This window comes from Centruroides sculpturatus, unplaced genomic scaffold, assembly GCF_000671375.1.
Source record: "Centruroides sculpturatus isolate CEXI.00-Female unplaced genomic scaffold, Cexi_2.0 scaffold1503, whole genome shotgun sequence".
In the NCBI taxonomy this organism is placed as follows: domain Eukaryota; kingdom Metazoa; phylum Arthropoda; class Arachnida; order Scorpiones; family Buthidae; genus Centruroides; species Centruroides sculpturatus.
Window position 1 is genome coordinate 23,736 of NW_019385697.1, and position 25,471 is coordinate 49,206.

At 33.2% G+C, this 25,471-nt stretch overlaps 2 long non-coding RNA genes across 2 annotated transcripts in view; one reads left to right on the forward strand and one right to left on the reverse strand.

The window, feature by feature from the left end:
* Positions 1-9,606: 9,606 nt before the first annotated feature.
* Positions 9,607-25,471, reverse strand: part of LOC111641295 — a 50,159-nt gene continuing 34,294 nt past the window's right edge. Inside the window, exon 3 of the long non-coding RNA XR_002759384.1 lies at positions 9,607-10,822. This is a non-coding gene — a long non-coding RNA (uncharacterized LOC111641295). The remainder of the gene's footprint in view (positions 10,823-25,471) is intronic.
* Positions 14,068-15,230, forward strand: LOC111641293. Its single transcript, XR_002759383.1, has 3 exons — positions 14,068-14,181; positions 14,263-14,310; positions 14,391-15,230. It is a non-coding gene; the product is annotated as an uncharacterized LOC111641293 (long non-coding RNA).

The following is a 25,471-nucleotide window of genomic DNA, read 5'->3' on the forward strand; positions in this document are numbered from 1 at the left end:
TTTATATTTCTTGGAATTTTGCAATTAATTTTGACTAAGAAGCAGAGAAAATTATACGTTGTGTATTATACATTGGATTTATTGATTTGTCAAAGGCATTTGATGCAATAGATCATTTATGATATTTTATGGTTGAAGCTTTCTCGGATAGGTATTTCATCACCATTTATTAATCTTATAAGACAATTGTTTTCAAACACCATTTATCAAATCGAAGTTAATCATTGTCTTTCGGAGGCAGTAACTGCCAATAAAGGGCTTCCACAAGGTGAACCACTTAGTCCTATTTTGTTTAATTTATTCGTTAATGATCTCTTGGAATTTTTTTGTAATCATAATACAATGGATATATCCATATCACCAGAGGTAGAATTGAACTGTCTTTTGTTTGTTGACGATATTGTAATATTTTCGTATTCACCTATTGGTCTTCAGAAAAAACTGACCTTCTACAGGATTACTGTAAGTCTAATAAACTATTTATTAATGAGACTAAATCTAAAGTAATGGTTTTTCGGACAGGGGGTAGACTGGGGAAAGCTGATAAATTTTATTTATCAGCTTTCCCCAGCAAAGAAAATGAACTCCACAGGGTTCATTTTCTTTTCACTTAGCTAAATTGTTTTTGAAATATAAACTTCAGTTTTCTAATTTAATAAAGCTTATGGTCAGAATGAAGCAGTCTTCTATTAAGTCGTATTATCGATTGTTTGATTCCTTGATACGTTCAAGTTTGGGATATACAAGGTCTGTTCAAAAAGTATCTGACCTTTATTTTTTTTGCGTAAACCAATGATGCGCGAGAAGCCTCTTTCGGTGGAGTTGTGGAGGGGACAGTCATGCACAGCCCTGAATTTTCTCCCGCCTGCAGGAAGCGTCAGTCGTTGGCAATCGGCCTATGGGTGATGTCATGTAGTGCGCTTTCGTCGGATTCCACTAAGCTGGAAAATGACTGAACAGCGTGAGCAGCGATATTACATCAAATTTTGCCAAAAACCTTGGCGATACCCGAGTGTAAACCATTCGCAAGATTCAGCAGGCTTTCGGGGACGATCCTCGAGGCCAAAAAAAGCGCGGCAGGTCCGCAGCAATATCAAAGGTCATGTTGACAGTTTTTTCGACTCTCGTGGGGTGGTGTGTCGTGAGTACGCACCACAAGGCCAAACCATCGCAAAGGAGTACTACCAGGAGGTCCTTCGTCGTCTTTCCGATACAGTGCGACGCAAACGACCGGATCTGTGGTCGATCAAAACTTGGCAGCTCCATCGTGATAACGCATCCGCCCATTCTGCGCATCTGATTCGGGCTTTCGTCGCCAAACACAATACTCCTGTGGTTCGTCACGCTCCGTACTCTCCCCACATGGCTCCGTGTGACCTTTGGCTATTTCCCAAGCTGAAAATGCCGCTAAAAGGAACCCGAATTTAGTCGAGAGAAGACATCGTGCGGAATGCGACGGACCGGCTGATGGCCATTCCAAAAGATGCGTTCCAGCAGTGTTTCCAGCAATGGCAGGAACGCTGGGAGAAGTGTATACATTACCAAGGAGACTACTTTGAAGGGGATTAGGGTTTTGTACCTCAAAGTCAATAAATTTATTTTTGCCGACCAAAGGTCCGATACTTTTTGAACAGACCTTGTATGTTCCTATTTTGGGACCATCTTTTGTTGACAAATTGGAGACGATGCAATTGAGAATTATTAGATCAATATTTCATATTAATTGTTCGGTCCCTGGACCTGTTTTAAGATTTGAACAGGGTCGTCCACCAATGGCTATACGTTTAACAATGATTATTTTTAGATACTGGAGTAAAATTTTGGAGTTACCAGATTATGACTCTAGAAAGTTGATTTATAACAAATTGAAATTAATAGTTGGAAATTCTTTGTTTGTAACTTGGTCCTTCTCAGTTGAAAACTTATTGTCTGAATTAGGTTATTTTACTGACTATTATGTTCAGGTCTCAAATAAAAACCGATTTTATGGCTGAAAAATTTCATTCATTCATTAAAAGATAAATATTGTGCTCAAGATATTCAATATATTGAGCATGTAGGTTTTTTGAGACTTCCTTAATAGCTCCATGAACACCTCGATATTATTTATTATCAAATTTAAACTATAATATTAAATCCTTGATAATTCAATTGTGACTTAATGACTATACTATTGTACTAAATAGGAGTAGAATGAATATTTCCGCCCATTCTAACTGCCCATTATGTAACTGACAAATAATTGTATACTTGCTTACTGGAGAATTCAACTTAAAAATAAAAAACCATTTAACTATCCAGCAAAATTCTTTAATAACATAAAAACGTTTTCAAACGCATTGAGCGTTCATCATCAGTTATTTCTCTAATTCGAAACGGGAAATTCGAAAAATTACGTAATCGAATTTCAAATAAACGGTTATGTAAAAAATTAAAAGGTAACATGTTATACAAATTTCCATGTATTTAATAAATAATAATAAAAATATATAAAAATAAAAAATAAAAAATCTATCCAAGATGATTTTAAGTCCGATTAAGCCTTTTTTTATAGATCTATGACAATTCGTCGCAAAAAGATTTCCAAACAGATGAAAGCCCGTCTGCATCCCTATAGTTTATACACTGCGTACTCTTCTGCACCCTGTGGATTTCCATCTTTTCGAGATATTTTAACGCAGTTCTAGATCTAGTAGCTTTTATTATAGAAGCCTGGTCCCAGAAAACAGTGATGCCTTGTTGCTTAGCATAAGTGGCAAGGACTGTACTGTCAACAGTTTTGCTCACTGAAAGCTTATGTTCATTGACATTTTTCTTCAAATTCCTCAAAGTTGCACCTATATATACTAAGTTAGAGTTGAATCTATGGTCTCTTAGTGATATTGAGTATATTCCTGTTAAGGAGTTATGTTCATAATGCCCCTTATCATTCCTTAATATCCTGTATGTAATGGGATTACGTCGATAAACTATTTGTAAGTTCTTATTTTTGGAAACCCTCTTGACAATCGGTTTAAGGAGGGGTATATAATCGAGGACCACTTTTTCTTTTGGTGGTTTTGCTTTTGCCTACTTGCCAGAATGTTATCCTTCTTAATGAGAGCCTCTATTCTTTTCCTCCCATAGCCATGCTGTATGGCAGTTCTTCGTATATATTGTAATTCCTTAACTGTATCGTTTGTGCAATGCATGTGCGCTCTTCTTATCCAAGATCGAAATACCGCCATTTTAATATGCTCCGGATCCGCCGAATTCTTAGGGATAATGATGGGGATAGATGTCGGTTTATGATAAATGTTGGTTCGGACTTCCCCTTTTTCGCATGTTATAGTCAGATCCAAGAAATTAATGCTACTACTGTCTTGTTGCTCCAATTCCAAAGTTAAACCATACGGGTTACTGTTTATCAGATCCATAAAATGCTTGATATTGCGATTATCCTTCAGATCCAAGAAATTAACGCTACTACTGTCTTGTTGCTCCAATTCCAAAGTTAAACCATACGGGTTACTGTTTATCAGATCCATAAAATGCTTGATATTGCGATTATCCTTCCACAAGATAAAGACATCATTGACATATCTTGCATATACCAATATATCTTATTGTAATGAAGGGATAATCCTTTAACCGGTATTAAACAATAGTAAAATTACATGCAAACGTTTTCAGATCCCTCCCTGGGTCCTTTCTCAAGCAACTATTCTTCTTAAAATTCGTTAGAATGAAGACCAATAGAAAGAACTTCTTCAAAACTGCGATATTCGAAAAAATTATTTCTTCCGAACAACATTTCAAAAGTCGAAATTCAAAAATCAGTGTGAATCACGTGCATTCCAGTATTCCGAAAAGTAACACTCATTTTTTAAAAAGGTTTTTTTATGGATTTTTACGTTAATGAAAAAATAAATAAAATAAATAATTAAAAACATAAATAAAAATAAAATAGCATCTCAGCGAGTATGATGTTCTAATACCCTATTTACTGTACATAATTATTAATGTGAATCTTCTTTCTGGAGTAGGGCCTGCCATGCTGGGGACAGGGTAATCTCATCCCTCGAGTTAATAGGTGCAGAAGTGTCGTAAGCTTTGCAAATTTCCATTTGTTCCAACCATTTGAGGTGGTCCATAAACAGTGTGGTAATGAGGAGTTTGGCGTTGTCGAAGTTTGCCGAAATCTCCAGGTCTGACGCATATATGGATAATGACGTAGAACCCCTTTTGTGGAGGATGTCCCGTTGGTGTTCAGTCCATCTGACACCAATAGCCCGTTTAGTAGTGCCAATGTAGACCAGTTCCCTCTCAAATCTATGGTCCGTGAGTGGGACAGCGTATACCCCTGGTAGTTTATACTCGTTAGGTTTATCTTTTTCATTGCGTATAAGCTTAAACATAGACTGGCATCTTCTGTATGCTAAGCGTACTCCTTGTTTTTTTTAGCTATTTTTTGATACAGGGATGTTAGGAACGGGTTGTATGTGACTGGAACAAGGCGGTCTTGTTCTATACTGTTCTGTGGAGGAGTAGGTGGGAGGCCGTTGGTGAATTGTTGTGCTAATTTATGGACCATGGTGTTGAATCCATGTTGACTAGTGATGTTATGCAAATAGTTCAATTCTTGAACTAAAGCATCCTGTGTTGAGCAATGGGTGTAGGCCCTCTTAACCAGTGCTCTAAATGCCGCCATTTTATATCTGAACGGATCACAGGAGTTCGCTGGAATATACGTTGGGAGGTGACAAGATTTGTGGTAGACAGATGTGTATATGGTGTCTCCTCCAAATGCAATGTTCAAGTCAAGAAAATGTACCTCGGATTCACTATGTTGCTCAAGATCTATGGTAAGGCCATACGGATTGTTGTTCATCATATTCACAAAGAGGGTAATGCTAGGTTTGTGCCTCCATAAAATAATGATGTTGTCTATGTATTGCTTGTACAATATGATGTCGTGGCTGAATCTCGGAATTATTTTATTATCCAGCTGTCTGATTACCAGTTCACACAGGTCGTCTGAGAAGGCACTTCCCATAGGTATGCCTCTGCCCTGCGCATACGTGTTTCCTCCAAATTGAAAAATTGAGTTGTAGCAAATCAAATGTGCTACTTCAAGAATCTGCTGGTGTAATTCCTGAGCATAGACGTTTCGTAATAGAAAATCTCAGAGTGCGCAAAAACATGGTGGTAATTCAATTGATGGATATAAAGAACTGACTTTGTGAAAGTATTAAAAAACACTTATTTGTATCTTGTGAAATTACTGAACATTTAAGGGATACTTTATTGACGACTGATTTTGATATGTTTTGTTTATACAATGATAATTTAAGCTCTGACATGTTATTTAAAGTTTACAAATTTTTCTGTTACTTATTAAACATGTTAATATAACATTATTAATTAAGCTTTAATTTTTTTGAAACCATGTATAATAATGTTTGTATCTGTTAATGTTACACGATCTTGTAATCCCTTTGTAAAGGGGAAAGCCATAGCAAATAAATGTTGATTGATTGATTGATTGATATTAAAATTATTTTGATAGAAAAATTATCTAGCTAAATTAAAAGGGGAACTTCCTTTTAATTATGGAGAGAAAACAGTTAGTTCCTCCGAAAGTGATAGTTTGCATGCAATATTTCATTCTTCTATTTGCAAGACTGCTCAACTTCTGTCAGGCTTTGGAAGCATGGTGTGATTTTTCCAATAATTCTATTGGATGGAATTTGGCATAAAAGGTGAAAAGTCATTTTCCAACTTGCTCGTTTAGGTGTTCTTGCTTGGCACTGAATGCTTTAGCCAATGCTCTTATCCATCTCCGATTTACCACCACTGCTTATTTCAAGGACTGTCAACTCTCCACGACGACCATGGAAAGACACTAGATAATATGATTATTTTATGTAAACTCTTTTTTTTTTAATTTTATGAAACTATGTCCTTTTCTGTATTTTTATCTTATTAAACACTAATTTTATAGTGTATTTTGAAGACATGTGGCAAGTTTTCATCAGTTATCTTTATTTAGTTGATACGGTACATCTTTTTTGTTGCATTTTTGTATGATGAGTTTAGCCATTTCTAGTTTTTGCTGATTTTTAGCTAAACTCTCTCTTGTCGGGATAAACGTAGTGAGTTAGACATGAATATCCTCGCATACTTGATTATTGAACCTAACCCTTTTCTTTCAGGATAGTTTCCATTTATTTGTATATAAAATAGTTATAATGTCACATAATAAATATATAGTTATATGCTTATTTGTTGGTTCATTTCAAGCTTTAAACGTTGTTAAAGTTTAAGCCAAACTCTCCTAAAATTTTTGTTAAGTTTAAATTACAGTGGTACCTCGGTATACGTCTGCTTTAGAATATGTGCAATTCGGAATACGTCCTGTTTGGACAAAACAAAAATTTTGCTCGGTATACGACTTAATTCAATTATACGTGCCATCTATGAACAAGTAGCACTATCGGTGTATTAGACCAGACTAGTTCGCGGTGCAACGGTTTATAACTTTGTTAAATTTCTTCTGATTTTAATTTGTATGTAAAATTTTATTATTTTTATTAATCATGAATTGCAAAAAGGCAAATGAAAAGCAACAGAAAAATAAAAAAAATGACTAGAATCACAATGGAACTGATAAAAGAGATTGTTGAGAAATACAAAGGTGGCACACGTGTTTGAGATTTAACTGTTGCCTACCGTATTCCGAGAACGACGATATCGACAATCGCGAAAAATAAAGACATTACTAAATCTGCTAACGTTGTGAAAGGGGTTAAATCAATTTCTAAACAGAGATCAAAGACATTAGATCATGTCGAGAAATTGCTTTTGGTTTGGATAACTGAAAAACAGTGTGTGCTGGCGGCAGCGTATTGGAAGCAATTATTTGGGAGAAAGCTAAAAAGATACATGCTGATCTCATGAAAAATCAAGCAGGAACTAGCCAGGAAAGCGAGGTGTTTAAAGCCAGCTATTTTTTTTTTACATAATAACGGATTAATCATTTTTACATTACTTCCTATGGGAAAGGTGGGTTTGGTATACGTCCTATTCAGTATAAGTCCGACACCAGGAACGGATTAAGGTCGTATACCGAGGTTCCACTGTATATTGTTATGATGATGATCCTGTTCTCAGAGTAAATGAGTTGAGATGTGATAGAAATTATTTCAACTGATGTCAGGACAGACAAAGAAAGATTGTTCTGATCATTCTTTATTTTGACATTTCCATCCTGTATGTGGAATGGGGTTGACCCAGAATCTTTGATTTTAACATTTTTCTAGTAATATAGTAGGAGACCTGGCTTTATCGACTATGGGTCGATGTTGCATACCTGGTTTGTGTTTTAGTCAATGCAAAGAGCTATCTTGAAATATAAAAAAGTATCATATATGTACTTTGATTTTGAGGTAATAGGAAAGATGGTGTTAACTTTATTAGAGCAGTGGCTTGTAAAAGGTCATAAATTACCATATATCTTGGCAGATAAGACGAGGTATAAATTTTTGTCAAAGTTTTATAGTTTTAGCATATATCTATCCTATAAGACGACCCCCAAGCTATCAATGACCTATGAATTTAGTTTAGGTCAGCGATCATCATCTGAATAATACTGTATAGTGTATACGGAATTATGTCCTATTTGTAAATTTTTGAATGAACAAATTTTATTTTCTTGCATCTGGCAGCACTGCCTTGCAATTGTTGCAAATATTCGCACTGATTCGGCATTTGGATAATGACCCTGACTATTCACAAAAATGTCGTACGGGCTATTCTATTTTCTGCACATACCCTACTCTCTCTACTAATAAATAATTAGGGTTTGTCCGTTTTTTTAATAATGGTTTTAATTTATATAAATTTCAAGCTAATTTTTTTTTTTTTTTTTGTATCTGTCCTATAAGACGACACCAGATTTTGGGGGCCTTTTTTATGATTCAACTATCGTCTTATCTGCTGAGATATACAGTATTCGTGGGATAACTGGTATATGTGGTATCCAGTTGATTTCACTTTCTTGGTTTGACGGTGAGATAACGTAGCATCATGTATCTTATGTGTAAATTGTGTATTGTCACCTAATACGTGTTTTAAAATAGTTTTTTAATTACTTTGCTTGTTTATGATATTTAAATATAAATGTGAGTTTTTTACATAGTGCTTCTGAAAATTTGTTTTTACATATCTGTTTATCTTCATTCCTTCTCTTGGGACTAGTATTTTTGTGAAATCCAATAAAAGTAATTACAAAAAATAGAGAACAGAATTAGAGTGCAAATTTTTAAAATATATTTAAATGTTTAGACTGAATTAGCAAGAAAAATACAATAACAAAATATGGTTCTAATCATTTTTAAAAAATGGATTTATGGGCCAATATTGTGAAGTAATTTATGGGTCGATTTTGATGGCCAGTTTACGCCCGGCTCTATGTTAAGATGAGATTTAGTATATTTAAATAAAATGAAAAACAAATGTAATGAAATAACACGTATACCTTGTATTTTAAATAAGTTTTAAAATTGTTATGTTAATGTAATATATAAAGATGCTTGATGCACAGTACTGCAATCTTCTGCCAATATTATATGTAGGTGATGTAGTCTGTATTAAATTTCTTTTTTACGTGCAATATAGATGCATTTGTTTTTGTTAGGCTGAAATAATTATGATCTTTAATGTGTTGTATATACCCCCTGCTAAAATTAGATAACTCATAAGTTATATAACATATGGAGTACTGAAGATTACAATGTTTTTTGAATTATGTACAAAATAGTGACAAATGGCAAGGTTTGCTTTAATTGAAAAGTTAATCAAAAATGAATCATTCTGTTACCTGAGCATTTAAATCCTCCACCCCTTGCACCCCATTACACAATGATTTTGTAAACATTCTTGTAAGTCATTGTAATGATTATATGCATAACCACCAACTCATATCTCTGTTTTCAAACACTATATCAGTAAAATAAAGAATAGTTTAAAATGACTTGTAATAGTGTTGATCAGCTATGACAGAGAGATATTCAGGAAAAAAATTAGAATGTAATAATTAAGAACTGCTATAAAACACTGAAGAAAGTAAGAAGATAAAATAGAACTGTATTGTAACGAAACTGGATGAATCGCTATTATTAGCAATTATTTTCAGCTCAAGTGACTACAAATGGAAAAGTAATTAAAAAACTATTTAATAAATATATAACTGCTTCCAAAATAGGAGTAATCAAATTACAACAAACATTTAAATCAAAATGTATACTTAAGATCCTCGATTACCTTTTCAAAACCAAAGATAATTAATAGCGGAACTTTTGGCTTATTTGATTGCTAAAATGTAGATCACGTGTCGTGCACGAAACTGATGGGTTGCGTGACATTTTTCCACGCTTAGTCTTTTATACACTGTATATGCTACTGTCAATGGTGTGAAATCACGATGTGAATGTTCATTTATGTCAATGACCAAAATAACAAGACACTGACATGTTTGACCAAAGGATCATGTCACTGTCAAAATGCATTAAACATTCACATTATTTTTTGAGCAAGTATTGTCAACGATATTCCTTTATCAATGTGAATGGTAATTAATCATTATTCATTGTTGCATATCAATATGGCAAATTCCTTTAGTGATTCAAGTTTTTTATCATTGCGTGCCTATGATTAAATAATTTATTTAGTTATGTGACACAGGCATAGCCAATAAATTTTGAAACCCAGGAAGTTCCCCAAAAATGATATATATTTAAGTTAACGAATGTTAGCTTAAGTAATTCTTAAACTTCAGTGTAAGGCTTATATTAATTTTATATCTCATAAATAAGATGGTATAGGCAAATGTGACAAGTAAATAGTTTTCTGTATATCAATAAAATTACAAAAAACCTGAATAAGGTTACTATTATTTCCATCCTGACAGTTGTCAAGACAGAATACAGCACTTTTCACCCAATTAAATTGAAGGGAAAGGACATACGGTGCAGAGAAAGCAGTACCATTAAAAATGATTTTTTGTACATCCTATTTTCTTGACATTTCCACATGAAATTTTTTAATTGAAGTAAGTAGTTAAGATTAAGTCTCCATCATTGTAGTTGTATACAATATAAAAATGTAAAATAAAACAAAATTTTAGACATTGGTCTAGGTTTAAGTGATTTTATTAACCTTTGTGAACAAAGTATATTACAATACCAACTATTTTCTATTATATATGTGGTTAGCCTCTGAGGTAGGACGAAGTTGTACCTCTTTTGGATCTCTTTACAGGCTGGGTAAGCCTGCCCACTGGTCAAAGGATGGCAGGTTTTGTGTTAAGAACCCCCGGGATCAGGATTCTTTTTATCAGGTCGAGTGGAGGAGGTGAGAGGGGTCGTCGGTGAGGCGTCGGCGACACACGAGTAAAGGACACCACTTAACAATAAAACAAAAATTTATTAGACAACAACTTAGATAACATAACTAACATCAAGATTCTATCGACCTTACACACAGTTTGTGGGTGTGTGCGCGCCAAGAGAGAGTTTACAATATTCATTATCATACTTCTAAGATTGCTTGTATATGATGTAGCTTGGGTTACAGAGATTCGTCTGGAGCCATCCGAGGGTTGTTGGAAATTCGTCAGGACTTGTCCTGGCGACCACACTCTCAGGAAAACTTTTTTTCCAGGCCGATCATGTTATCTTTTTATCTTTTTTCGCATATTTCCTTGTGAAACATTCTATGAGTCCTCTGGAGATGATGACTCGGGAAGGAAATGTGATCATTCTCTGGTTGTAAGATGAACAAACTTTCAAAAGAAAGAAAAAAAATGGAAAATTTTTTCCTTAATTTCATTTATATATATTTTAATAATAATAATTAGTTTATTGATTGAGCAAATTGCCTTTACAAGGGGGTAAATAAAATTGTTATTACAAAAGTTTTAGTGTGTGTGCAAAAAACTTGTATACTAGAGTTTATATAAAGTCAGTGGCGTACCGTGGGTGTTAGCCACCCAGGACAGAGGAAAATTTCTCCCCCCCCCCTTATTTAGGTATTTCAATTTATAAGACCAAAATTCAGTTTTGGATATCAGTGGTGTATATGAACACAAATGTATCATACAAGCAAAAAAGAAAAAAAAAAGTCAACAGGTTTCTCAGGAACTACTTAGATGAAAAAGTTAGTAGTTCACCTGGCAAGCCGATTCCCAGACTGTCCGGACGATAGCACTATCATAGGCGCGATGCAAGTATAGATTAGGATGTTTCAAAATTTTACAAGATATTATTATTATTTATTGTGAAATTTTGCTGCCCCCCATGGTATGCCACTGTATAAAGTGGTTGTACTATAACTAATCAATCCCAAAAATATCTGATCTTATTTCATAAGAGATTTGTAACTCATGAACAAGTGATTTATCATCATAGCTGTCATCATTTTACAAAACAAACATTCGGCATTATTCAATATGCTAATTCTTTTGCCATTTAGAGTTATTGTATATTTATTTAGATGAAGTTGAATAAATAGTGATTTGAGTTTATAATTTATATTAGATCCGAGTGAAAATTACTTGGGAATTTTTCTGTAAAATCCTTCTCTTGTAAATAAACATCATCTTGTTGCCAGTATATATCTCTTAGCCTTTGTTTGCAGTCTGTTAAAAAAGCTCTATCATCAGAATAAACCAAACAACTCTCAAACGATAATCCAAGGTTATTCAGCAAATTCTTAATAGTAGTGAATAACATTTCCTTTGACAGTGTTTTGTTGGATGATAAAAGTTTTCTGTAGTCATTTTCTGATAGCACAATAATTTTCCTCCAAAACAAAGTAAATTCAGTGATAAATTCACGGCGAGAGGCGGTCTTTCTAGTTCTTTCCTCAACGCGGCCCAGGCACAGAACGATTTAGATGAAAAATTTGCTCAAAAAAGAATAATTGTATTTTTTCCACTTTATCAACTGTCAATATCCTCCATATTGGAAATGCATAAAGACTTGAGATTTTTATCTTGGCCTCAATTATAATTTTTTCCAAATGAGAAGAAAAGGAACCACAAGGAGTAAAATAAATTGCCAAATTTTTAAAATTTGATACAACTTTCAACCTGCAAATAAAATTTATGTGACTTTTTTTAAATTTAACTCGTCTACGAAAAATCATTATTTTTGTCTTTTCCAAATTAACTGTTAAATAGTTATTATGACAGTAATCTTGAAGTAAATGTAATCTCTCCCGGAGAGCCACGACTGAATTTGCCATTAACAGATCATCATCCGCATAAAGAACACAGTTTATATTTTCATTGGACGAAATTGCAATTGCAGAAGTTTGGCCTTGTAAAAGTTTGGAAGATCATTTAGAAATAGGACAAAAAGAAATGGGCTTAAGGGTTCTCCTTGAGATAATCCTTTGTTAGATGAAACAAAATCTATACAAAAAAGAAGACTCTTCTATTAAATAATGAGTACTGGCAAACAGATTTTTTAGTAGATTGATAAACTTTGTTGAAAGGCCTATACATTCTAATTTGAACCATAATATGTCATGATCTATTGAATCAAAAGCATTTTTTAAATCTATGAAACCTGCATAATATTTTTCATTTTCTTAATAGCATTAATTGAACAATTTAATTTTAAATAAACAAGTTATATTCGACACCTCTATTCCTGACGTAAACTCCTTGATGAGGAGTGATAATATTGTTCACTTATAACGATACTTGAAGACGGTTTGTTAATATGTTAATTAAAGCTATTGGACAATAATTGATTGGTAGCAATCTGTTTCCTTTTTTATATAGCATTTTAAAACAGATTTGTTTCCAAGTAGTAGGAAATTTGCCATAAGATTTAAAAGAATTAAACATATTTAAAATGTCATTTAATATTTCAGTTGGAAGTCATTTAATCATTTCGTTTCTGATTTTATCCAAGCCAGGTGATTTGTGAACTTTTAATTTTCTTACTGCGTATTCTAGTTCTGACTGAGATATTGGTTCATCTAGAAGAGGGATATTTCTAATTGAAAAATTGTTTAATAGAATAACTGTATGAGGCCCTGAGAAATGCAGTTTCAAGAAATCAAACCAAATCTCATTTGAGATTACATTTATAGTATGCCTCCTTATTCTGAACTTATTTACCAATGATCCAAATTCTTTTGTATTTTTAGTATGTTGTAATTGTAGCTTATTTTTGACTTAAAATAATTTTTTCTTAGCTTTACACAATATCTTATAACTAATGTCTGGATTTCTGGGTGCATTTTTAGAATGGATTGGGTGTTCATTTGGGTGCTTTTTCCCCATTTTGGATGCTTTTAAATGCTGTATTAAGACAAAAACCAACAAGAAGTATTATAAATACAAACTACATAGTTGTTTATTGCAATTTACACGTAAAGATCAGCATTGTAATTTACAACAGTAACCATTTCAATGTGTTTAAAAGTGAAGTTTTCTCATTTGGAGGATAGAATGTCTTTATATAGGAAAAAAGACCTTTCTACATTGACCGAGACTAAGGAACATGCTTCATTTTTACTTGGAATTATAGTTCAGTGCAATCCAAAATATTTTTCAAATTGGGATTTTTTGATAAAGTAAATTTGAATTTGTCTATGGCAAAACCATTTAGTACATCAAGCGCCCGACTTACAACATTTCATTGATCCTGCATTTCAGTTCCATATATTTCCAGCTCGTTGATTTTATCCATTAACTTGTACAAATTCACAGATCAGATCTTTGCGCTCACTACTAGATTAGTCACCAGTTTCTTGTTTTAGTATACTTAAGAAGATGGTGGAGTTATGGGGTGGTTCGGACGGTATCCCCGGTTTTGTTGATTTCATCTATAAATCAATTGTCCCTGCCTGTTTTGTAGCTCCTTTGAAAGATACTTTTGATCTGACTGATGCTCAGACAATTCTGGCTTTGTCAGAAAGTGCTACGTGTCTAAAAACCATTCTAGATAAACGAGGGGACGAATTTGTAAATTATCTGCAAAGTCAATATCTTCCGACTCTCAGAGTCTCGCNGGTTCGGACGGTATCCCCGGTTTTGTTGATTTCATCTATAAATCAATTGTCCCTGCCTGTTTTGTAGCTCCTTTGAAAGATACTTTTGATCTGACGGATGCTCAGACAATTCTGGTATGCTCTTTTTACATATATTTAGAGGAATAATGCTTTTATTTCTTTCTCTTTAAATAAATTTTGTCATTGCGGTAATAGGCTTTGTCAGAAAGTGCTACGTGTCTAAAAACCATTCTAGATAAACGAGTAAGTATTTGACAAAGAACCGTCGAATATGAAATTACTAATTCGCATTTTGACAATATACAAAAATATATTTTTCATAGGGGGACGAATTTGTAAATTATCTGCAAAGTCAATATCTTCCGACTCTCAGAGTCTCGCCACAACAGATTCATGAATATTGTCAGGCTTTAAAATCAGATACAAAAGTTTTTAAAAATTATTTAAAGCTTTTTTTCCAACAAGCAAAATCATAGCAAATTGTAAATATATAAATAAACAATATATATATTATGAAATTGTACAGGTTTTATCTGTAAGATGACGTGCCTGAATCGAGCAAATGTTAATGTGAACCGCTGTCGACATTCCTCTGCGGGAAACAAAATGTGGTATTTTGTAAATACAGAAATTGATTTTCTTCGAGCCCAAATCGCAAGTCTATGAAAATCAGGCAACCAAAGAAAGTTTAAGGTTGGCCGGAGAGCTTCCGATCCGGCGTGCCGCACTTCCAGAAGAGTTTGTTGGAAACACGCTTCTCGCAACTATAGTGTGTTCCAATAAAATTGTCTGATAAAAAAATATAATGTGCAAATAACTAAATAAATTGTGCAAAATGCCTTGATAACATACAAGTTGTTGCTGTGTATAAAAATTCTGTTGAAATTTTTTGTGTCGACAGCCACAGAATCGCCAAGAAGTTCGTTGATAAATGCATTAATTTTTTCTAATGTTCTCACAGCAGAATACCACACTGTTCATCCAAGAACCCCAACGGGTGGCCACTAGACTGGGTGTCCCAGTGATCGTGGCAGCCCAGTTACATGTTGGTACAAGTGCTTCCAACTAGGGCATTTGAGAAGAATCATTTTCATTTTCAAAATTAAGTCATTAGTCTTGCTCAATTCTACATGAATACGTTCACATACTTGGTGTAGGGCAGGGATGGGCAACCTGCGGCCTGCAGTAATATTTTTTTGCAGCCCATGTAAAATATGAATAAATATATCAAATTCCCCGCTTAAGGAAGTATGCAGCAAAAATTCAAATGTTATTTTCTACAACTTATGTATTATTGTGAATAGTTTTTCTACAAAGAATTTAGTAAAAATTAAAACAAAAAACCGGATAACAGACACATCAAACTAATTTAAAGCTAGCAGTGACTAATATTTAACCAAATATTTTTGATATATTACATTTACATCAATTCCAGAAGCTAAATTAAGTATACCTATGCTACTTTATAATTATATATGTATAAATAATTGTGATTTATGGACATTTTTTCCTCTTTTCTTTCTATGTGGCCGTTACATAGAAAAAGGTTGCCCATCCCTGGTGTAGGGCATGGGTAAGACAAGTTACATGCTTTAGGTTGTAGATGCACTTTAAATTTGAGAATGCTAACAACGTGTAAGATGCTTGATCTGTAACGACAAGCCAAACCTTTTCGTACTGGACGCCATTTGGTCACAACTTGACACAAACATCATTGAAAGCTTACAACACTGTAGTTGAGTTCATATTTTTAAGTTGGTACATTTTGAACAACATTGGTTGTACAAGGAATCCGGTCAGTGGTGCAACAACAACGTTCAGCATGTACAGTTTTGTGAAATCCATTGTTTCGTCCAGTATAAACACTATAGGATTGTCTCTGACAACGTCCAGGATTTTAGATATTGTTTGATCATAAACTGGTTTCACAGTTTTTCCTAAGAGTGCTCTCGTTGGGGAAAGCTTTTCCGTATATTTCTGGAGAAATGACTTAAAAGGCTGGATTGTTTACCTTATATAAGGGTATATTTGGCTGCAGAAGAGCAATTGTTAAATCTGCATAAAATGTATTAATAGCCTTCTGAGATTCTTCTACTCTTTGAAATGAGGCCCTTATAAACGTCTTCTCAAAATTTCTCCTTTTGTACTTGTCTCCTCTATGCTTTTCCAAACTCACGTGTCATCTGATTTTCATTTCTTGATGTTTAACATCAACTGAAATCACATAATTGCAAATGGAACAGTGAATAACTTATCTGTCCATGCATACAACTTCATCTTTAAGCTTATTTGCTAAAATGTTCAGTTTAGGTGCGGACAATTTTGCCATTTTGTAATGTTGCCAACACCAAACAAAGGAAATTGGAACTGTTGCAATCACAAGTTAGGGTAAGGTGACATCAATACAGAATTTTCTAGATCAGTGATTCTCAAACTTTTTCGATCCACCGCCCCCTTTGTTCCATAAAGTTATACCCAACGCCCCCTAACCCATTTTCTCTTGTGTGAGAAAAGGATTGGAAATATTCTTAGGAAAACTTTTCTATGAATCTCACACTTTGTGCCCTTACTGTACATTGTTCTCATCATCTGGAAACCATTAAACGCAATGTTTCCTCTTATCAGCCCCAATTTTGCCTTTGGTCACCGTTCAATACCCTGCCTCTATCATAGATCTATTCATCGCGCCAGAAGGGGGCGTTATTGCTTACTTTGAGAAACGCTGAGCTAAAATAAAAGTCAATGTGTTAGAAATATTCAAGTTGTGACCTTCAATAAAAAATAAAAAATATATAAAATGTCAACATTTTATATATATTCCGTCGAATTTTTATATATAGAATTTGTCTGCCGTCGCCCCTCTATATTTCCTTAACGCCCCCCAATTCTCTTTGAGCCTTCTACTGCCCCCCTGAAAGCCTCCAGCGCCCACAAGGGGGCGTTATCGCCCACTTTGAGAAACGCTGTTCTAGATTGTTATTTTTTTTTTAAAAGAAAACATGTGTTGCAGATTTTCAATGAATATGTTTACATTCTTAGAACAACCCTGAAGTTTAGTTGTTTAGTCCAGAAAATTCCCTTTTTCTCCCTTTTCTTAATTAGCTTACTCTCTTCTTTTGTTATCGTATTTTTTTCTCAGCATACATGATTCGGTTTAATGAATTTGTTTTTTTCCCCTCAAGTGAATTAATAAAACCACAAAAAAAGAGAGATAATTGTCAACATATTCTTTGAAAATGTTAAAAAGGGGGAAACTGGGTGCAAAATATATGGTTTGGGTGCTAGTCATTGTTTTTGGACAGTTTACCATTTGGGTGCTAAACAGTTTGGCAATGAGTTGGCCTACTGCACTAAAACTGACATAGTTTGTCTTTTTGCACTCTGCCCCTTTCAAAAACCGAGTGGGTGTGGCATCCAAAAACCCGGATACTACTTATAACTTATGTTAGAAGATTATTGCAAATTAAACAAATGTCTTGATTTATGTTTGAGGAATCTTCTTAATAAACTATTCTTTTTCCATTTTAACCTCAAACAGTCCAAATCAAACTATTGTTTATCAAAAGACTTTAATGAATTGGACATCCTTAACATTCCACTTTGGGTTACTGAAGTCAATAGCATTTGTAAGAATTCTGAGTAAAAGTCCCACACATTCAATAAAAACCACTTCTTCAATAAATCACGTAATGAGATGACTGACGAAACATGTTTGTCAAGCTTGCCCTGGTTCCATACATATCAAGTTTTCTGTAGTTTGCATATCTCTGTATTACCCATATCAAAATTAAATACAGTAGAGCATTGATTATCCGAATCAATTGGGGACTGGGGTTGTTTGGAAAATCGATATTTCAGATAACCAGTTATGTAGGAAAAAATATATTAACCTATCCTGTGTCGAAAATTTTCTCCATTGCGTGTTGCTTCGCGTTGAATTTTTGTCGATGTTAAGCTCAACGAAGACTATTGTATCGTTAAAAATTATTTTTTTATTTTGTACAAATATAATAAATATATTGAAAAATATAAAAATAATAAAAATTATATTTCAGATGTTAATTTAGTATCAAAAACGTAAAATATTTGAGTAGCCCAAGACGTAGCCAAAGATTGCAGCGCCGCAGCACTGGTGAAAATTTAAATTTGCCGACTGGAATTCTTTCGAATAATCGACGCTCTACTGCATATACTATTTCACTACTTGACATATTTGGCTACACGCCATATGTAATCATATATTTCGTATATAATTGTGTTATTTTATCTTGTATATTTCCCGCTTCACCTCTGTCTGTCCTATTTGTTTACCCTTCCTGGAATGTTCTCGTTTTTCTTTTCCTTGACTTGGGTATGCGGTTGGGCTAACCCGAGAAGCAACGAAAGGAATGTAGCTNTTTTTTTTTTATAGTCTGTCTTGGCAAGTTCATTTGTTGCACAATTCGTTGCAATCAATTTTACAGATAAAATGAGTGTTCTCCACAGTAAATTACAGTGTATGCATGTATGTTTATTTTCGATCAGTGCATAGGCGTCTAAATGACAGTGTATGCATGTATGTTTATTTTCGATCAGTGCATAGGCGTCTAAATGACAGTGCTACCGTCCGGACAGTCCACGAGTCGGTTGGACTGCTACACCTGTTGACCTTTTTTTTTTTTTTTTTTTTTTTTTTTGGCTTCTACGATTCACGATACATTCGCAATCGTCTATGCCACTAATGTCAAATGGGACTATTTTGTACGGGTAACTACACCACCACTGCATTTTTTATTAATTTTTTTTTCACACAACTGAATTTTGATCTTTTAAATTGAAATACCTGATTAAAGGGTGGCCGAAATTTTTCTCCGCCCCGGGCGGCTAACACCCACGGTACGCCACTGTGCATCTGAACTCGTTTATCAAAAAATTGGCGCATGGTATGCAAAAGGTTGGCCACCCCTGCTCTACTGTATTGCAGAAGTAGGAAAATGGTCTTAACTGAATTTGTCCAAGGTTTTGAAGTCTTTCAACTTGTCCAACAGATTAACATTTAATGCTACCAAGTCTATTACCAACATACCGTTCGAAGAAATAAAAGTGAAATTTGCCAGATAGTCATTTATGCATTGGCCATTTAATATATGTAAACTATTGTTTCTCATTTCCCGGTCTTTTGCTTGTCCCAGGATTCCGGGATAAAAGTGAACTGTTTCCTGGGATAGAATTAATTATTTTTAAGATATACAAAATATCTTGAAATCAAATGATATTATTATTTTTCATTTTTTAAAGTAATTTAATACATTCTGTAACCTCCAAAATCATATTAATAATGCTGTGTAAGATATACATTAAAAATTACCTTTGAATTACGTAGAAATTTTCAAAAATAGAACAAATCTATTAAAGTTTGCTGGAAACTGCATATAACAACAACAACAAAAAAATGTTTTGAATTGAGTTGAAAATAAAAAAAAATGAACTTAGATCAAACTTTTAACTTAGAAAGTAATTTTTGTTGTTTAAATAAAATTAGAGGAGAAGGTGGTATTATGGAACCCCATTTTCGTTATAGTGAATTGTAAACAAGGTATCATAACTACACCCACATTTTTTGTGTGAAAAGTACTGGTAACTATTAAACTAAATGTTCCTAATTGGATTTTTCGCTAGTGTAACTATAAGTATGGTTTTTGAAGGCTTTTNTTTGAAAATAAAAAAAAATGAACTTAGATCAAACTTTTAACTTAGATAATTTTTGTTTTTAAATAAAATATAATACAAAATATTGTAAATTTTTGTAAGATTTTAAAAAGCAAAGTTGGTCGATACTCCAATCACTCAATCTAATTCTTATTTTAGTAATGAAAAGTCTTGCTACCGAGAATGCCCTTTACGATTCAATTGATGCGAATGGAATCGTGTTTAATGCATTTAATAGAAGACAAATATCATGTGTTTTTCACCTGTATCCTGAAAGGTTTCTAGTTTGTTTTTGAGATTATAGTACTTTTTTTGTTCTCTAGTATTCTTGATTTGTCTACCTTGACTGCATTAATACAAACATCATAGTTTAATAATTCGGCAGTTCGTTTGCCTTTAATAATCAGGTGATGAAGAAAAATTTCATACTCGCAGACTTCATACTCGTTTGTATCCTTCCCCAATTTGCGCAACTTGGTGTCATGCAGTTATCGAAGCTACCGGACACGGTTAAAAATTAAGACAGCATAAGCGCAATTATTCCAGATATTACAGGTAAAGAATGTTGAGTCCTGCCACAAATAAGCTACGTATTGATTATTGATAATCTGTGACGTGCCATAATGAGCAAAACTGAAAAAAAATCGAATAAGTAGGTTTAAAATTAATAAATACAAATGTATTCTGACATTTTATGAGTTAATTATGCTTTCTATTTGCAAAATTTCCTCAACCTTCACACAAAATTAGAAAAAAGTGAACTTTTAAGAAATTTGTGATTTCCCGGATTAAAAAACAACCGGGATCCTGTTTGATCGACCCTGATGTAAACCATATCAATTGTAGATAGTTTGTAACCTCAGAGGAAAACATTATGTCATTAAATTTATGAGAGTTTAATACATGAATGTTAGGACCGTAATAAAGGTTATCTAATTCCTCTCCTATTCTTGCATTAGTGTCATCTATTTTGAGTATTTCATTATTGAGAGAAGACTGTATTAAATTTCCTAACTCCGTTAATAATTCGTTGTAATGAGGAATATTTAAATAAACAAGGATAATAACCAAGTTGTTTTGTTTCAGTAAATTTTTTGAATTAAGCTTAACTGCTATAAAGTTGTCAGATTCCCGTAGCACCTAGCAATCCTAGCAATTTCTTGTGCTCTAAGACAATCAGTCTTAGAGCACAAGAAATTGCTAGGATTAGACCTCCTGATGGTTGACCCGAACCTAATGGCATCCATGTTACTTGTTCTAGTATAAATAAATTTGGATTTAGAAATGAGATCTTGCTCCTGTAGGAAAAAGTCAACCAGGTTTCAACTATAGCAATAACTTTGTAGGTTTGCAGAATATTTAACAAATTCTTGATCTTTTAGAGTCATATTTATTGTTCCCTAGCAGTTCCATGAGAAAATTTCCATGTAGAATTATTAACAAATATATCTTCTTTTTGTACTTTTATTAAACTTTCTGGGTGCTGTTTCTGCCTAAAAAAGATTCTATCTTCTGCAACTCCTTAGTTTCCAAGTTATAGGTAAATTTTTCACCGTCCATTATCGAACAGTTGGCTCTTAATAGGCATTTTTATTCACAGATTTTGCCTTCATAAAATGAGGCAAAAGTTTTTTACATCTTATCCTGGATCTATAAGTTAAATTGTCAAAACTTTTGACTCTAGCATAATTTTGATTTTTTTGAATTCGTTTTAAATTTTTAAAAATTAATCTTTTATTGTTCAGACCACTTAGTTCCACTAATGTCAAACTAGTTTTTGGAATTCTATAGCAAGATTTTGGAGAAATACGTTCTCCATTATTTCTTTTAATCAGTTTAAGAAATCTTGTGATGTTATTTGTCAATTCTTCATCATTACCCATTAACCCAGAGATGACTGTTATTCTTTTTTAATTTGTTATGAAATGAATCTAACAAAAAGATTGCATAGAAAAATTGTCTGTTCATACTGTTTTAAACGTTTTTAACTCTTCAATTTTCTCTTCTATACGAGTCGATCGTTCTTCATGCTCTTTATGTAAATTATTTAGCCAATTGAATTTTGACGACAGTTCGTCCACTTTAGACAAAATAGTTTCAAACCATTCTTTGAAAAAAGAAAGCAGTTTCTCGGGAATTGAAGAACTCGCTTCCTCAGACGTGGTACCTTTAACACTGGTTCACTTGGAGAATGCCAACATTTACCAACGGACGACGAACCTTTTCTGTGGGGGAAGGAAAGAGGAGTGCGAGACATTGGTCCAGGATTCTGCTACACATCTCTCCCCTCTCCAGTAAAATAAGGATTAACAGTAAATAAATAGTAAATGAGTAAAAGCATGTCTCTGTAATAGTGTATTTAATAGAAAAGTAGCAACTTAAGATTATTACTAAGTAACTTTGCACCTGATATATTTTTCTTAGGTAAAAGTAATATTTCTTATATTGAAAATTAAGTATTTGGTTGTTATAATTTTGTAATAAGATTTTACAAAATGCATGATATGTTTTGTAAAATAATCATCCTAATACTTGACTGAAACGGTGTTTCGGTCAAGTGAACATTGAAACAATTTTTCTTATCTTAAATGTGGCATTTTTGTTTAAAAAATTCAATAATTTTATTTTGTTATTGTCTTTAAACTTTTTAAATAATTTATTTGATATATTATGCAACATCATGAGATACACAAAAAAGATCTTTGTGAAAGAGAAAGGTGAAAAAATGGGATAAAGAAGCATGATGTATTACAGGTTCTTACAGTAGGGATGCGGAGATCTAGCCAGTAATTTAAGAATAGACCATTGAAGTATTTAAAGCAGAGAATACGGTCAAAATATTTTAAGTGATCAGAAAGATTTGGAAGACCAAGGCAAACTCTTGCCACATCGTGGTTGTCAGTAATGGGTAAATTGCAGAATTTGTGTATCAGAAAATAAACTTTATTTAATTCAGATTGTATTTTTTGAATCAGATAAGGGGCAGCCATGGCCCAGACAGGCAAACAATAATCGAGTATTGATTGAAAATTAGTAAAGAAAATTGTTCCGAGCACGGTCTTTGAAGAGATATTTTTGCAAAAATGCCATGTCTAATTGCAAGAGATTTAATAATGTAAGAGATGATCATGGAATATTGGATCATGGATCATGGAACTATGTCCAGTCTCATCGTGACCTTGGTATCATATTTGATAAAAAATTAATATTCCATGATCAAATATGATACCAAGGTCACGATGAGACTGGACATAGTTTATTTTAGAAGAATCAATAAATATGGAAAGATGGTTGGGATTGGAAAGTAGAGAAAAACACATAATGACAGTTTTATGGATGTTGATTTTTAGATTATAACTGGCAAGATTAAAACGTAAAGAATTGACAGTGATCTGGAGGGAGGAGGGATCATCGGATAAAATTTTGATGTTGTTGGCGTAGGCAATTACTTTAGAGTGTGGGTTGATTAGTAATTTATCTATATAAGCTGAGAAAAAAAGCATGCTTAGTACAGATCCTTGAGGTATGCCGCGGATAGGAGAGAAAGGGAAAAAATCAAAGTCACCAATGTGAATCTTATGTAGTCTGGATAAATAGTAATTGTTTAACCAACAGTAAAGAGCGGGATCTAAATCAAAATAATCACTTAGAGTCTGAAGTAGTAATTTAGGAATGATAGAGTCAAAGGCTTGAGAAATGTCAATATAAATTATGTAGGTGGATTTTTTGTTCTCAAAATTTTGCAAAATAGTATAAGTTGTTTCAAGTAGGTTAGTAGTAGTCGAAAGGTTACGGATGCCACAGTGTTGATGAGGGGAGAATCTGGAGGTAATTTGGGTATAGATTTTGTTATATAAGCAAATTTCAAAAATTTTTAACATGGCTGATAGTATAGTTATTGGTCTAAAGGAATTATCTTTTTTGGGGAGAANTTACGGATGCCACAGTGTTGATGAGGGGAGAATCTGGAGGTAATTTGGGTATAGATTTTGTTATATAAGCAAATTTCAAAAATTTTTAACATGGCTGATAGAATAGTTATTACTTTAAGGGAATTATATTTTTTGGGGAGAACCTTTATATTAGAGATTAACCATTGATTTGGAATGTGACTAGAGTTTAATAAATTTGTGAAGAGTTTGGAGAGAACAACAGTGGATATTACCTTTAAATTTTTAAAGAATTGAGTCTGGACTATAATTCGAGTTGGTTAGGCTATCTATGGCAGACTTAACGTCGGAAAAAGAAATAAAGAATTTATGTTTACATTGTTGAAAAGATAGGGAATGAAACTTTGCTTCAGGTAAAATGCGAAAATATCTAGATTTAATATTATTAAATATATCATATATTTTATCGTCCGGAATAGGTTTTTGTGATAAGGTTTTTTTTTTTTTTTTTTAAAGTTAGGAGAATTAAATGCTAGAAGGTACGAGGATCAGTGGCAAAGTTAGACACAGTTCTGTTAAAATATTCTAGAAAAGCAATATGATGTTCCTGGTAATAACATTGTTGCAATATTCTATGTAAGTATAAGTCACTTGGGTTACCATAATGTTTCCATTTGCTCCATTGTTTTCTGACCATATTGGATAATTTCTTTAAGTGTAGAGGAAACCATCTATTGGCAGAAGAGTTTATTTTATGGAATTGTAATAATTTTTTAATTGTGGCAGAAAACAAGTTGTAAATTTTATCAGTAAGTTTCTGAGGAGAAATAGGCGAGTTGAGGAAGGTCCAGTCAATGGAGCAAAGGATTTTTGATGCCTCCGTTCCATTGAATGAGGCCCAAATTGGAATATTAACGTATTTGGCAGATTGCTGTTTATTGGTATTTAATAAGACATCTAGACATATTGCATTATGGTCAGATTTGAACCCCTGAGCGTAACTGATAGATACAATACAATTATAGGTAAAAGCAAGATCAAGAAAGTTATTAATATGAGATGGAAAAAGGATTACCTGTTTAAGTTGGAAAAAATAGAAAATTTCATTAAGGAAAAATTGTTCAAGGGAGGAATAATATGGGCCATTAGAATTCCAAGAGATGTTATGTATATTGAAGTCTTTGCATAAGATAATTTTAATATTTTGGGATTCAGAAAGAGAAATAAGATATCTATGTAAAATTTTAAAAATGGAATCTCTTTTATTATGGGGAGCTTATATCAAAATGACTATTAGATTACAAACAGAAAGTTTGGAACCCAATATCTTCACTATAGCAGAAACTTGGATAACCTCTGAACTGACTTATAAGTCAAATTTTTTTGATAAATTTATAATTGAATCAGTAATGGCACATAAACCAATAGGTCCAGGTCGTCCGAGTGGTGGTCTCCGTATATTAATAAAAAAAAATTTTTGTAAAACAAACAAATCTGACAACTACGTCCTGCTTCTTATTTCAATTGACAAACCTATTCTTACAAATGTAACTAATAAATTAATGACCTTAATGCTCGTCTGTATCCCTCCTGATGATTTAACTAATAAATTAATGACCTTAATGCTCGTCTATATCCCTCCTGATGATTTAACAAATCTAAATGAAACCTCCAAACTAATTAATATTTGGCAACATATGACTCATTACTCTATTATACTAGGAGGTTTTAATTCAAGAATTGGTGAAACAATAGATATGATGGACCTAATTCTTTAATACAAAATACTTGTCAGTCGAAAGACAAACAGCTTAATAGACTGGGTA